Source organism: Aquarana catesbeiana, linkage group LG10 (genome assembly GCF_042186555.1).
Source record: "Aquarana catesbeiana isolate 2022-GZ linkage group LG10, ASM4218655v1, whole genome shotgun sequence".
NCBI lineage: Eukaryota > Metazoa > Chordata > Amphibia > Anura > Ranidae > Aquarana > Aquarana catesbeiana.
In genome coordinates, this window is record NC_133333.1 from 260712621 (window position 1) to 260728009 (window position 15389).

Genomic DNA, 15389 nt, shown 5'->3' on the forward strand with positions numbered 1-15389 from the left:
TTCGGGTTTAAAGGGATGAGGTGGCAACTCTATCCTTCAACCTTGGTAACAGTTTGGTGAGGACTCTTTTCTGTTCCAGCATGACTGGAACAAAGCCCCTGTGAACAAAGCCAGCTCCATAAAGACATGGTGAGACCAGTTTGGACCAGCTCCATAAAGACATGGTGAGACCAGTTTGGACCAGCTCCATAAAGACACGGTGAGACCAGTTTGGACCAGCTCCATAAAGACACGGTGAGACCAGTTTGGACCAGCTCCATAAAGACATGGTGAGACCAGTTTGGACCAGCTCCATAAAGACATGGTGAGACCAGTTTGGACCAGATCCATAAAGACACGGTGAGACCAGTTTGGACCAGCTCCATAAAGACATGGTGAGACCAGTTTGGACCAGCTCCATAAAGACACGGTGAGACCAGTTTGGACCAGCTCCATAAAGACATGGTGAGACCAGTTTGGACCAGCTCCATAAAGACACGGTGAGACCAGTTTGGACCAGCTCCATAAAGACACGGTGAGACCAGTTTGGACCAGCTCCATAAAGACATGGTGAGACCAGTTTGGACCAGCTCCAAAAAGACATGGTGAGACCAGTTTGGACCAGCTCCATAAAGACACGGTGAGACCAGTTTGGACCAGCTCCATAAAGACATGGTGTGACCAGTTTGGATCAGCTCCATAAAGACATGGTGTGACCAGTATGGACCAGCTCCATAAAGACACATTGTGACCAGTTTGGTGTGGAGGAACTTGAGTGTCCTGCACAGAGTCCTGACCTCATCCCTACTGATCACTTTTGGAATTAACTGGAATGCTGATGATGAGCCAGATCTTCTCATCCAACATCAGTACCTGACCTCAGAAATGGGCACAAATTTCCACAGACACCCTCCAAAATCTTGTGGAAAGTCTTCCAGAAGAGTGGATGATGGTGTAGCTATGGGAGAAGGATGGGGGGCAATTTCAGTGCTACAACACCTTTTATGAGTCCCCCCCCCTCCCCCTTCCTGTGGTGTGACCAGTGTGGAGGAACTCCAGTGTCCTGTACAATGCAGAACATCAGATATTTCCCTCTAAGGAGAGAATGACATCAATAAAATGAACGTTATTGTGTATATGGTCTGTTTATCTATGGAGAACCACATCTATAAAAGATACAGAAACATTACTAACATATTTTAGCTTATTAAGCACCAACATTATATTATTATAGTATTTATATATTATTATTATTATTACATTTATAGTATTTATATTACATTATTATTATAGTATTTATATATCATATTTATAATAGCACGCCGAGACCGGCAGTCCGGGATTCAAGCAATATCCAGAAGAGCGGATCTGAAGAGTTTATTTCGGGGTCATAGAGAGTCGTTCTCGCCGGCTGAGCCGGGAATCGGGACATTGGACTTTATATGGAACCTTTTCATAGCAGCAATAAAAACAACTTTAAGTTCTAAACAATAATATTTTATATTTGCTGGAAATGATGAGATCCAGGCGGGGAAGTATCACGCATCCTGCGGAACGCAGATAAACAACCTCCATTCCAAACTCCCACATCAGGGTCCCCATCAGAGTCCCCCCTTATATCAGGGTCCCCATCAGAGTCCCCCCTTATATCAGGGTCCCCATCAGAACCCCCTTATATCAGGGTCCCCATCAGACCCCCCTTATATCAGGGTCCCCATCAGATTCCCCCTTATATCAGGGTCCCCATCAGAGCCCCCTTATATCAGGGTCCCCATCAGAGTCCCCCCCTATATCAGGGTCCCCATCAGAATCCCCCCTTATATCAGGGTCCCCATCAGAGTCCCCCTTATATCAGGGTCCCCATCAGACCCCCCTTATATCAGGGTCCCCATCAGATTCCCCTTATATCAGGGTCCCCATCAGATCCCCCTTATATCAGGGTCCCCATCAGATCCCCCCTTATATCAGGGTCCCCATCAGAGCCCCCTTATATCAGGGTCCCCATCAGAGTCCCCCTTATATCAGGGTCCCCATCAGAGTCCCCCTTATATCAGGGTCCCAATCAGATCCCCCTTATAACAGGGTCCCCATCAGAGTCCCCCTTATATCAGGGTTCCCTTTAGCTTCCCCCTTACATCAGGGCCCCCATCAGAGCCCCTATTACATCAGGGTCCCCATCAGAGTCCCCCCTTACATCAGGATTCCCATCAGAGCCCCTTTTACATCAGGGTCCCCATCAGAGTCCCCCCTTACATCAGGATTCCCATCAGAGCCCCTTTTACATCAGGGTCCCCATCAGAGCCTCTCTTATATAAGGGTCCCTGTTAAAGTCCCCCTCACGTTGGGGTCCCCACCAGAGCCCCTTTACATCAGGGTCCCTATCAATGTCCCCCCATACATCTGGATCCCCATCAGAGTCCCCTTACATCAGGGTCCCCATCTTAGCCCTCCTTACATCAGGGTCCCTATTGGTGTCCCCCCTTACATCAGGGTCCCCATCATATCAGGGTCCCCATCAAAGTCCTCCTACATCAGGGTCCCTATCGGAGTCCCCCCTTACATCAGGGTCCCTATTGGAGTCCCCCCTTACATCTGGGTACATCTGGGTTCCTATCAGAATCCCCCTTCCAGCAGGGTCCCCATCTGAGTCCACCTTACATCAGGGTCCCCACATTAGAGCCCCCCTTACATCAAGGACTCCAACAGAGCCCTCCACAGAAGTTCTCTCTTAAATCAAATTCCCTATCAGTGGTCCCTATCAGGTAAGTGCACCTTTCTTACACCATTGCTGTAGTCAGCGCAGCAGTATGACTGATCCAGTATGGACAGAAGAGGTCTAGGTCCTCCTGCTGGGACTGTCCTAGGAACTGGGGGGAGGATTGCAGCACGCGGGGGGGGGGGGGGAGGAGGATTGTACCCTATCTGTGGGGGACATTCTAGTGGAAAAAAAGTTCAAAACCAACCTTAGAAAGTATTATTTTACTGAAAGAGTAGTGGATGCTTGGAATAGACTCCCAGCAGAGATAGTGAGTCAGTCAATTACTGAATTCAAACATGCCTGGGACAAACCTAGAGACTACTACTCAGACAAAAAAACAAAAACAAACAAACAAAAACATGAAAAGTTATAAAAAGTAAAAAAAAAATTAAAAATAATAATAATAAAATATATATATCCCAAATAGGCCATCTATTTGCCACATTGAAATGTATGGAAACTCTGGGGATAAATGTATTCGCTCCTCTCTGATCTGTTAAATATCTCAGTGAAAGTATTTGTCTCTTCAACAAGTGCGAGAATACATTGCTGTTGATCCTGCCAATATTTTGTTACATTGTTATAAAGATATATGGTTACATGTAGTTGAAAAACAAAAGTAAAAAAAAAAAAGAAAAAGTTATAAAAAGTAAAAAAAAAAAAAAATCATAATAATAAAACATAAAATTATATATATATATAAGATTTGAGGGACCCTTTTGGTCTTTTTTTGCGGTCACTTTGTGTTTTTTATCTCCTTTCCCTCAGTAAAGAGCTGAACTCCTCTAAATGACTGAACAGAACCAACAAACTCAACCAGCAAATATACAAAATCACAAAAATGAACAGAAATGTCCTTCACTGTCATCACAGCAGAAGATCCATCCGCTGTCCATTCACAGGACCTCCAGAACACCAAATATCTGCAGAATTCACATTTCAATAGGATTCTCCTAAAGCATCAAACATTCAATAAAAGTAAACCAGCAAGAAGTTGGTTAAAAAACAAAAACAACTTACTGATTGATGGCAGGCGTGTGAACGAAGGCGCGCTGATAGTCACTCAATCCATCAATAGAGAATGTTGTACATAGAGCATTCACTGTGAGCATGCTTGGAGCTGCAGCTCTAAAGTGACTGTCTTTAGTGGAAAAATCACACAGTGAATTCCGGCAGCACACCTCACCCACTACAAGTGACAAATGCAGAAAATGAAATGTCACAGGTAGGTGGCTGACAGAAGTGAGAAGGTCATTCCTCGTTCTTACCATCAACCAATGCAGCGAGGACTTAAAAAATGACCAACTTTATTCATGTAAATGTCATATCAGGACAAAAAAAAATTCTCAGTGATGTCATTCTTTGTCACTGGAAACCCCAAGAAGCCTCAAGCATTGTGCGCCTAAAAAACTTCCCACTAGGGGGCGCTACAAAGTGAGTGCAAGCTCTGTTTGTTCATCATGATAATAAACATTGGGCGAGATTTACTAAAACTGGAGAGTGCAAAATCTGGCGCAGCTGTGCATGGCAGCCAATCAGCTTCTAGCTTCAGCTTGTTCAGTTAAGCTTTGACAATAAAACCTGGAAGCTGATTGGCTGCCATGCAGAGCTGCACCAGACTTTGCATTCTCCAGTTTTAGTAAATCTCCCCCATTGTGTCCAATGGGAAGAGCGCTAATCCCCGGCAGGCCGCCGTATTGGTGAAGCTCTATTATGACCCAGATATCAGGGATGGTGCACAACAGAGATCTGAGCAGTGGGGGCCATACACCCTTCAATAAACGATCAATTCCTTTTCTCATCAATCTCTATATATCAATCTCAATACAGGAATAATCAATCTATCGTGGACAACACACGGGGGAAGTGGATTTGAATTGATTGTTAAGACACAATCAAAACTTACAATTGTAAACTTTTGGCTGCGTCTCTGCTGCCACAATGTTATCTCATAATCTGATCGATCGGAATTTAATTGTATTGTGAACAAAATATCTGCTTGATTTTAAAGGGATCAATAATATTCCACCAATAGTTGATTGTTTGATCGGATCTAAATGAAACTGAGTCTAAATTTATCAGATGGGAAGCTATGGCTATTCCACTGTTTGCAGAATCGATCATTTTGATTGATTTGCACATTGATTCGATGAATATAATCTCAGTGTGTATGGCCACCATAAAATATCTAAAAGGTAGTCATAGACATAAGATAGTCAGATCCAGAGGAGCACTAGGAGGTGGATTTACTAATGGCAAACAGCCTGAGCACTCTGCAATCGCTCCAGATCTTAGTAAATGAGGGGAAGATTTACTTGTAAAGAACAACCAATCACATACAGGGAAGAGAATAATAAAAGAAAAAAACAACATTTTTCCTAGCACATGATTGGATGATGGAAGTGAGCTCTGGAGCATCTATTTGCCACATTGAAATGTATGGAGGAAACTCTGAGAATAAATGTTATTCACTCCTCTTTGATGTGTTAAATATCTCAGTGAAAGTATTTGTATCACATCTCTGCACAAGTGTAAGAACACATTGCTGTTTATCCCAACAATATCTTGTTACATAGTTATATTATTATTATTTTTATTATACAGGATTTATATATTATTATTATACATTATTTATATTATTATTCATGATTTATATATTATTATTATTATACAGGATTTATATTATTATTATTATTATTATTATTATTATTATTATTATACAGGATTCATATATTATTATTATTATTATACAGGATTGATATTATTATTATTATTATTATTATACATGATTCATATATTATTATTATTATTATTATACAGGATTCATATATTATTATTATTATTTTACAGGATTTATATTATTTTACAGGATTTATATTATTATACAGGATTTATTATTATTATGCAGGATTTATATAGCACCAGCAGTTTGCGCAGCGCTTTACAACAGGAGGGCAGACAGTACTGTTACAATAAAATACAGGAGGAATCAGAGGGCCCTGATCCTGAGAGCTTACAATCTAGATAATTATATAGTTACATAGTTTAATCTAGTTGAAAAAAAAGGCACAAATCCTTCCAGTTCAAGCAACACTCATCCTGTGATCTGATCACCTCCTCTCCTCTGTGCCTCCAGACTGGTATCAGTTCTCATTGTTCTCAGCTATCCCCATAGACTGCCTGTTATGGAGAAGAGAGGGAGGTGTTCTGTAGTCCCAACACACTCCCTGTTCCAGAGTGACAATGCTGCTCAGTACGGTTGTCACTCTCGGTCATGAAGTGAGTTAGTGGCAGGATCACCAGGTTGTGTTTGAGGGCCAGTTCACACCAGATGCGGTTCTGTGTGCTTTTTTTCTGCACTAAAAATGCATGCATAGTGTTTTCCATGTATTCCAATGGCTCTAATTCACACCAATGCAGTCAGTTCCAGGTCAGTTGCCTGTGCAGAAAAAAAGCACACAGAACCGCACCTGGTGTGAACTGGCACAAAGGGGAAAAAAGAAATCTAATGCAGACACCGCATCTTAGGAGCGGAAAGCGAGAGAGGGGCGGGGGGAGAGAGAGAGAGAGAGAGAAGAGAGAGAGGGGGGGGAGAGAGAGAGAGAGAGGGGGGGGGTGAGAGAGAAGAGAGAGGGGGAGAGAGAAAGGGGGGGAGAAGAGAGAGAGAGGGGGGGGAGGGGGAGGGAGAGAGAAGAGAGAAGAGGGGGGGAGAGAGAGGGAGAGAGAGAGAGGGGGGTGAGAGAGAAGAGAGAGGGGGGGGAGAGAGAGAGAGAGAGGGGGGGTGAGAGAGAAGAGAGAGGGGGAGAGAGAAAGGGGGGGAGAAGAGAGAGAGAGAGAAGAGAGAAGAGGGGGGGAGAGAGAGGGAGAGAGAGAGAGGGGGGTGAGAGAGAAGAGAGAGGGGGAGAGATAGAGAGAGGGGGGAGGGAGAGAGAGAGAGAGGGAGAGGGAGAGGGGGGAGAGAGAAGAGAAGAGGGGGAGAGAGAGAGAGAGAAGAGAGAGGGGGGAGGGAGAGAGAGAGAGGGGGGAGGGAGAGAGAGAGAGAGAGAGAGAGGGGGGGGAGGGAGAGAGAGAGAGAGGGAGAGGGAGAGAGAGAGGGGGGGGGGGAGAGAAGAGAAGAGAGAGGGGGGGAGAGACTGATATAGATAAATGGATACGAGGGGTCTTCAGTTTCCTTAATTTGAGACCCCCCCACTATATGTTCCCATTCACTCAGCATGCCAAAAAATAATTGCAATAAATGATTCTTACCTTTCTGTATCTATAGATGGTTCATATAGAAAATTCTACAAGAAACCTCTATAATGCAGAGGAGCTTCCAATATCCAATGAAGGGACAGAGTGCTGACCATCCAATGTATCCCCCCATACAATGTATCCCCCCATACAATGTATCCCCTCCTTTGTTAGGACAGATCTGGCTGATGAGATCTGCCAGTACAGATGACTACACTGACTGCCCCCGCCCCCTCATTAACAGAATAGAAAGTTAGTTATTATTTAAAGAGCAACGTCACTCTTTTTTTTAAAACAAGGTCAGCAGTTATAAATGGTCTATACAAATTTTATACAAATTCTATACAAATACTGCAGCTGCTGACTTCTAAAAAACAGGTTGTTACCAACCTACCAGATTGAAATTTACTGACACAGCCAAGTTTTTACTGACATTTCCAAAAATTACAAAATGACCGTTTTAAGTGCAAATTTCAGTATTTATGTTCCAAACACGTCCGATGTGCGATCAGCGATTTGAAGGAAGGGAAATATGGGGGGAGTGTCACAGACAGGGATGGGGAGTTGAATAAATGTCACTTTCATTTTTCAGTGAACTTCTGTTTTAAGTGAAAATCAAGTAAAAGTGTAAGCAGCGATTTCAATATTTTTTAACAGTGCGTTTTTTGTGTGCTGTGTCCTTTCCTCCTCGGCGGTGGGCAGTGGGCGGATTGCGGGCAGTGTCTCCTGTGTCCTCTCCTCCTTGGTGGCAGGTAGTGGGCGGGTTGTGGGCAGTGTCTCCTGTGTCCTCTCCTCCTTGGTGGCAGGTAGTGGGCGGGTTGTGGGCAGTGTCTCCTGTGTCCTCTCCTCCTTGGTGGCAGGTAGTGGGCGGGTTGTGGGCAGTGTCTCCTGTGTCCTCTCCTCCTTGGTGGCAGGTAGTGGGCGGATTGCGGGCAGTGTCTCCTGTGTCCTCTCCTCCTCGGTGGCGGATTGTGGGCTGCGTCTCCTGAGTCCTCTCCTCCTCTGCGGCGGATTGCGGACAGCGTCTCCTGAGTCCTCTCCTCCTCGGTGGCAGGTAGTGGGCAGCGTCTTCTGAGTCCTCTCCTCCTCGGTGGCAGGTAGTGGGCAGCGTCTTCTGAGTCCTCTCCTCCTCGGTGGCAGGTAGTGGGCAGCGTCTTCTGAGTCCTCTCCTCCTCGGTGGCAGGTAGTGGGCAGCGTCTTCTGAGTCCTCTCCTCCTCGGTGGCAGGTAGTGGGCAGTGTCTTCTGAGTCCTCTCCTCCTCGGTGGCAGGTAGTGGGCAGCGTCTTCTGAGTCCTCTCCTCCTCGGTGGCAGGTAGTGGGCAGCGTCTTCTGAGTCCTCTCCTCCTCGGTGGCAGGTAGTGGGCAGCGTCTTCTGAGTCCTCTCCTCCTCGGTGGCAGGTAGTGGGCAGCGTCTTCTGAGTCCTCTCCTCCTCGGCGGCGGATTGCGGGCAGCGTCTCCTGTGTCCTCTCCTCCTCGGCGGCGGATTGCGGGCAGCGTCTCCTGTGTCCTCTCCTCCTCGGCGGCGGATTGCGGGCAGCGTCTCCTGTGTCCTCTCCTCCTCGGCGGCGGATTGCGGGCAGCGTCTCCTGTGTCCTCTCCTCCTCGGTGGCGGATTGTGGGCAGCGTCTCCTGAGTCCTCTCCTCCTTGGCAGAGGATTGCAGCCAGCGGCTCCTGTGTCCTCTCCTCCTCCGCTTCTGTCGAGCGACTCTTCCCTCCTCCTCCTAGGTGCCCAATAAGATCGCCTGTCCTTTCAGCCAATCGGGTGATGGGTCTCAAGACCTGATTCCTGATTGGCCGGGGGAGGATCAGTGTGGCAATAGCGAATACTCATTCGCTATTGTCATACAACTGGCTGGGCTCAGGTCGCAATGCTTTGCATACCAAGCCCATCCTTTTTTTAAAGCCTATTAGAGCTTCTGGCTCTAATCATGTGCTTCAAAAAAACACCCCCGCCATTGGAATCTATGAGTCCGGCACCTTGCATGTAGATCAGGTGGCCAGACGCATGGATAGGGAGGGTGGCGCCCGATTGGCCGAGAGGAGAAACAATCCTATTGTGCGCCTAGGAGGAGGCAAGAGGAGATGCACGGCGGAAGCCGCCATGATGTCGAGGGGGATGAGATGCAGAGGAAGCCGCCGCCCGCCTGACTGACCGACCTGGAGGGGGAGGCAATGGTGGTGGTTATGTGACCGACCGGGGGGTGGCTGTGCATTGCATTGTGGTGGTGCATTGTTTGCCACCCCCCCCCCCCCCCAAAAAAATACCACCAGTTGCCACTGATGCGGATACCTTTTTTTGACAGGTGTCCCCCTTCAACTTCTCTAGGCAAGAATGACATGTAGTTAGGCACGCCCCCTAACCACGCCCTCCCACCTGCAGCCCCCTGGGACACATCACATGTCCTCAGAGTCTGCAGGACCAATCCCACATGATCTCACACGTGCTCAGTGGGGAGCACGGGCATCCACAGAACTTTTTTCAGTGGGGGGCATCATTTTAAGGTCCCCCATGCTCCACCCCTTTTCAACAGTGTCATGAAAAGGAGGGGCTAGTCATCATATATCAGATAGAGAAGGCTTGAGTGGGCGGCGCCATGCCAGATATACATCTCTCTCCCTGTACAGTGCACAGGAGGGACTGGTGCCGAGGCGCCATCGCATCGGGGGTGAGAGAGGGACGGTCTCAGTGAGAGCAGCAGACTCAGAAAAAACTCCACCAATGTTTGTGTGTGGACACCTTGCCCATCCCTGATTCCAGGGGGGGCACTTGCCCATCCCCTTATAGACGCCCATGGTGGGGAGCCGGCTATGATTCCTCAGGAAGTCACAGTTGGCTCCCATATTCAAAATGGCAGCACAGGGACCACAGCGCTAAAAAGAACCAACTGCGGGAAGACAGCGCTGGACCCCAGGCACTGCTAATACCTGATGTTTAAAACTCAGCAGCTCCAGTAACTGCCGACTTTAAATAAAAAAAACAAAGTTCCCCTTTAACCACACCTTTTTATTTACATGTAAAAATCTGTATTTTTTTTGCTATAAAAATAACTTAGAGCCTCCAAATATTATATATTTTTTTGCAGAGGCCCTAGAGAATAAAATGGCGGGTTTTGCAATTTTTGTTATGTCACACTGTATTTGCGCAGTGGTTTTTCAAATTTATTTTTTCATACTGTTTCTTTAAATTTCTTCTTTTTTTTTTTCTTTTTTTTGTGTGTAAAAAAACATGTAAAGCGCTGCGTAAATTGACGGCGCTATAGAAGTACCTGAAATAAATAAATAAATAAAATAAATGTAAACATCTCTTATGACAGCAACAAGCAGTGACAGGTCCTCTTTATGGGGAGATCTGGGATCCTCTGGCCTTAAAAGCATCTAATCACACCAAGATCAATGTGACCAGTGGCAGCCACTCCATTAGGGGCGCAGGGGCGGTGCCCCCCCCCCCCCCCAATCCATGAGCCCGGCCCCTAATCTACATGCAGGGCGCCAGACGCATGGATTCCAAAGGGGGTTGTTTTTTTTTTTTTTTTTTAAGCACGTGATTAGATCCTGAGGCTCCAAAAAAGGGTGGGCTCCGAGCCCACCCAGTTGTGTGACGATAGCGAATTAATATTTGCTATTGTCTTCCTGTTCACCTCCCGGCCAATCAGGAAGCAGGTCCTGAGACCCGATTATTGCCCGAGAGGGGAAGCGACCGTGTTGGTCGGGAGCAGAAGCGGGGGGGGGGGGGGCTGCTGGGTAGGGGACGCAAGGGGAAAGCTGCCGGTGACTGCGACCTTAATGGGGCAAGTGCGGGGCTGATAGGCAGACGGACAGACGGGCGAGCGATAGGGGTGGGGCAGCTCGCCGATCGATGGGGAGGGGTGGGGATTTGACCAACTGAATGGGAGGGTGGTTTGTTTGCCACCGCCACCCTCCCCTCAAAAAATGGAGCACCAGCCGCCACTGAATGTGACCAGAAACTTTCCAAATTTAAAAATGGCGCCATTTACATCCGGGGGGAAACTGGTGACGAAAATACATCTTCTGGTTTTCTATACCGTAGAGCTCATTCGGGACCTTCGGGTCCTGGACAAGATCTATGGTAAGCAGGTGGAGCTTTCATTCCGGGCTTGCTGGTGGGACAGTAGAGTCCGGAGAGGCACCAGTGGGAGGTGAGGGGGGAGGGTCTGTAAAAGCCATCCAGTGGCTAATGAGCTGCTAGGATAGCTTTTACATAAATAAACAGAAACAAACCACAAAACATAAAAAACAATAGCGGGTTGTAGCGGTGGCATCATCCCGGTATAACCATGTGAAGTCACAGATATGTGATTTGGCGTTAAGTGGACGGCGTCTTCCACCCCTCCTACAATCGCTCACAGCGAGGCCGTCTTTTCCTTACCTGGATCTTTTTTTTTAATGTTGTTTAGTAACTGATGTAACAAACGAATGTCCGTTCTGGATGTCCGTGGACTAATCTTCTTTGCATCAGGTGGAGGAAGTAAAACAATCGAGGGTAATCAATAAAGGTGATCGGTAACAGCTGAGAAAACAAAAATCGATTGGAGGTTCTTCCTATAGAGAATTCTACAGGATCTCCTCTGAGAAGGAACGACACATTGATAGAAAGGAGCAGAAATCCTCGGATGTGTCCGTCCCGCCCGTATATAACGCTCCATTGTTATTCCTGGAATGGGAGGCTCAGAAGGAAGGAAAACAAAGGAACGTTCACATACGGCGACTCGATAATTACACCACAAAGTGTCGAATGATCCTAATAAGGAGCCGGTGATGTTCAATGAGTACAAAGTGTTTTCATTCATGATTCGGGGGGGAGGGGGCAGGATGCCGCAACTCTCACAACGTTTCAAGTTTGTTTCATTATTAATATAACAAGTAAATATTACTTAATCTTCCCAGAAGACTCAGTTCCCACGCAGCCAATCTGTGAGTGCGTACTGGCAAACCATCTCAGGGTAATGCCCCAAAAAGTAGATGAAAAAATCCCTGCAAATCTCTGACACACAGACCGACAGACCGACAGACCGATCGACAGACAAACCGACAGACAGACCGACAGACAGACCGACCGACCGTCAGACCGACAGACCGATCGACAGACAAACCGACAGACAGACAGACAGACCGACAGACAGACAGACAGACCGACAGACAGACCGACAGACAGACCGATCGACAGACAGACCGACAGACAGACCGACCGACAGACTGACCGACCGACAGACTGACCGACCGACTGTCAGACCGACAGACCGACAGACAGACAGACCGACCGACCGACCGTCAGACCGACCGACAGACAGACAGACCGATCGACAGACAAACCGACAGACAGACCGACCGATCGACAGACAGACCGATCGACAGACAAACCGACAGACAGACCGACTGATCGACAGACAGACCGACAGACCGACCGACAGACAGACCGATCGACAGACAAACCGACAGACAGACCGACCGATCGACAGACAGACCGACAGACCGACCGACAGACAGACCGACAGACAGACAGACCGACAGGCCAACAGACAGACCGACCGACAGACCGACCGACAGACAGACCGACCGACAGACCGACAGACCGATCGACCGACAGACAGACCGACAGACAGACAGATTCCAAATGAATATCAAAAAGGCGGTTGGAAGCCTGATCCCCAGTCAGGCGACCAAAAATGGGGCATATTGGACTATTACGGTACAGTAATTAAGAGTAACCATAAGAGCAAGTAACAGCAGTAATAAAAATTATAATTCATTTATTGATGCAACGGACAGGACATGGTAATACAAGAACATTTAATAAAAGTACAGGCATATCACCAATGGATTCGATAGTATACAGTACAGCACAAAATCTCAGATATCATATTCCTCGACTAGTTTCGCGGACACAATCCGCTTCATCAGGAGGTTATCTGGAGATAAGTTTTTCTGACTAAACAGTCTGAACCTGACAATTAAAAATATACAAGATTTATAAAGATACATTATCATACAATTATTATTCCAGCATCAAATTATACAAATAGGTAATGAAAATAGGGGAGGGGGAGGGGGGAGAGAGCGAATCTGCTTACCCAGGTCCCAGCAGACCCCAGGCGCAAGGCCCCAACACCAACGAATGATCTCCCACGGCAGCCTGGGGGAGCTAACAAGATAACAGGATAGTAAGGATAAGTGTATATCGGAATTAAGGTAACCCAGGTTGCCATATACAAAAGGAGGTGATATATCAATTGGTGAGTATAGAGAGGGGGTGATGACAAGGGGGGTTGGGTGAAATTGTGGAGGATATCAATAATTGAAAGCGTATTATGTAAGGCATAAAAGATTACAGGGTGACCAACCAAATAGGAAAAGGCAATGGTAAACGAGGCATAAGGTGTTATATGGGTGGAAGGGTAAACAAGGGAGGAAATGGGGCCGTGGAAAGGGAGGGGAGTGGGGGTGGAGAGGGGGATAGGGGAGTGGGGAGGAAGGGTAGTGGGGGATTGGAAGGGAGTAGGGGGGGGGGGGGGAAGGGAAGGAAAGAGGAAGAGGGGGGAAAGGAGAGGAGGCGGGGGAAAAAGAATGAAAGGGGGATGGGGAGAGAAAGGGGGAAAAAAAGAAAAGGGGGGGGGGAAAGGGGGGGGGGAAAGAGGGGGAGGGAAGGCAGAGGGTGGGATGGAAGGTAAGAGGGGGGGGGGAGGGGAGAGTGAGGAGGGGGGGGATGCAACAATGTGAACATATGGGTGAATAGGGGGCAAAAAGTACCTGATAATAGTCAAAGCATGGAAGGGTTCCCGAAGGGGACACCCTGCCAGGGACTGGTTCCATAATAAGGTAAAAAAGAGGGTAATAATGAGGACTGCAAGCAATGGGCAAACACAAACCAAGGCATGTAAACCTAAGCCTAGGCCAGCTGCAAGGTAAAATACAGTAGTTTAGAGATACATGATGTTAGTGCCCAGGGGTATGGGACTTAGGTAGAAGGGTGGGTGGGTACTTACCATAAACTTGTACTAGGCTGGTTGAGGTAAAGGCACCCAAGGGCAGCAGACCGAACCGTCCGGCTAGCAGGCATAGCCCGCTATAAATAGCTCCCAACCCTGCGACGCTGCGCCGTACGTCAATGGGACGCCAGCGCATGACGTCACAGGGTCAGAGGTTCCACACGGCGCGCGCGCGAAGAGATCGCGCGCGCACGCATGCAAGAGGAGGGGGCGGTCCCGTGTAGGAGGCCGATCCCTCCACCAGGGACCTCACCAGGCCGCCGCGGGAGAACACAGGGGGAGGGGCCCGCGCCGGCGCTAGAAGCCAGGACCAGGACTGGGGAAGCAGAGGTCTCAGTAGAACAAATTGTGAAAACAACAATATAGGGTTGATAAAGCATAATAGAAGTAGAAACAAAATTGGAAAAAACTGAAAGGCTTTATTCAGGTGAACTAGGGATGGTAATACCCTAGATACCGGTGCAGTAATCCCACAGCGACATAAACCCATAACACCTAATTGCATGATATGCATATAAGTTAAGGAGGGCCAAGGACAATGCCACATGATTGGGTAAAAACATGTGGATAGAGGGCGGGTAGCCAGGGTAAGGGTGTCTGGCCGACCTATTGGGCATCTGTCTCGGAGGGTTGCATCGGGGCTAAAAATTAGTCCCTATTTTACTTTAGAGAGGCCTTTGCCCTAATTGTATACATTGGGTGGATAACACACCCGTCTTTTTGTCGAGTGGGACACCTGGGTAGGCTGTCTTGGTGGAAGGGCCACTAATGCCCCCCACCATGCGGACCCCATCTGTTCCACCCCTCAATTTTAATCAACCCCCACTGACACACAATTTTGTGTGTTGTTGGGGGGGCCTCTAGCATACGCAATTTTACCCCTGGTTATTACTTTATGGCTAATTTTTAGCCCCGATGCAACCCTCCGAGACAGATGCCCAATAGGTCGGCCAGACACCCTTACCCTGGCTACCCGCCCTCTATCCACATGTTTTTACCCAATCATGTGGCATTGTCCTTGGCCCTCCTTAACTTATATGCATATCATGCAATTAGGTGTTATGGGTTTATGTCGCTGTGGGATTACTGCACCGGTATCTAGGGTATTACCATCCCTAGTTCACCTGAATAAAGCCTTTCAGTTTTTTCCAATTTTGTTTCTACTTCTATTATGCTTTATCAACCCTATATTGTTGTTTTCACAATTTGTTCTACTGAGACCTCTGCTTCCCCAGTCCTGGTCCTGGCTTCTAGCGCCGGCGCGGGCCCCTCCCCCTGTGTTCTCCCGCGGCGGCCTGGTGAGGTCCCTGGTGGAGGGATCGGCCTCCTACACGGGACCGCCCCCTCCTCTTGCACCGGCCTTGGCTGGGACGGGGTCCCCTTGGCCTTGCGGCCGGTGCGCATGCGTGCGCG

General features: G+C 47.8%; 1 protein-coding gene across 3 annotated transcripts in view; it reads right to left on the reverse strand.

The window, feature by feature from the left end:
* The window catches only part of TNFRSF9 (TNF receptor superfamily member 9), a 44281-nt gene extending 32608 nt beyond the window's left edge, over positions 1-11673 (reverse strand). The window contains exon 1 of one of the 3 annotated variants that reach the window (XM_073603725.1): positions 11360-11673. The gene's annotated coding sequence lies outside the window, so the exon portion shown is untranslated. Of the gene's footprint in view, positions 1-3757; positions 4051-6985; positions 7159-11359 lie in introns of those variants that run through there. The other 2 variants (XM_073603723.1, XM_073603724.1) reach the window with 2 other exon arrangements.
* Positions 11674-15389: the final 3716 nt, after the last annotated feature.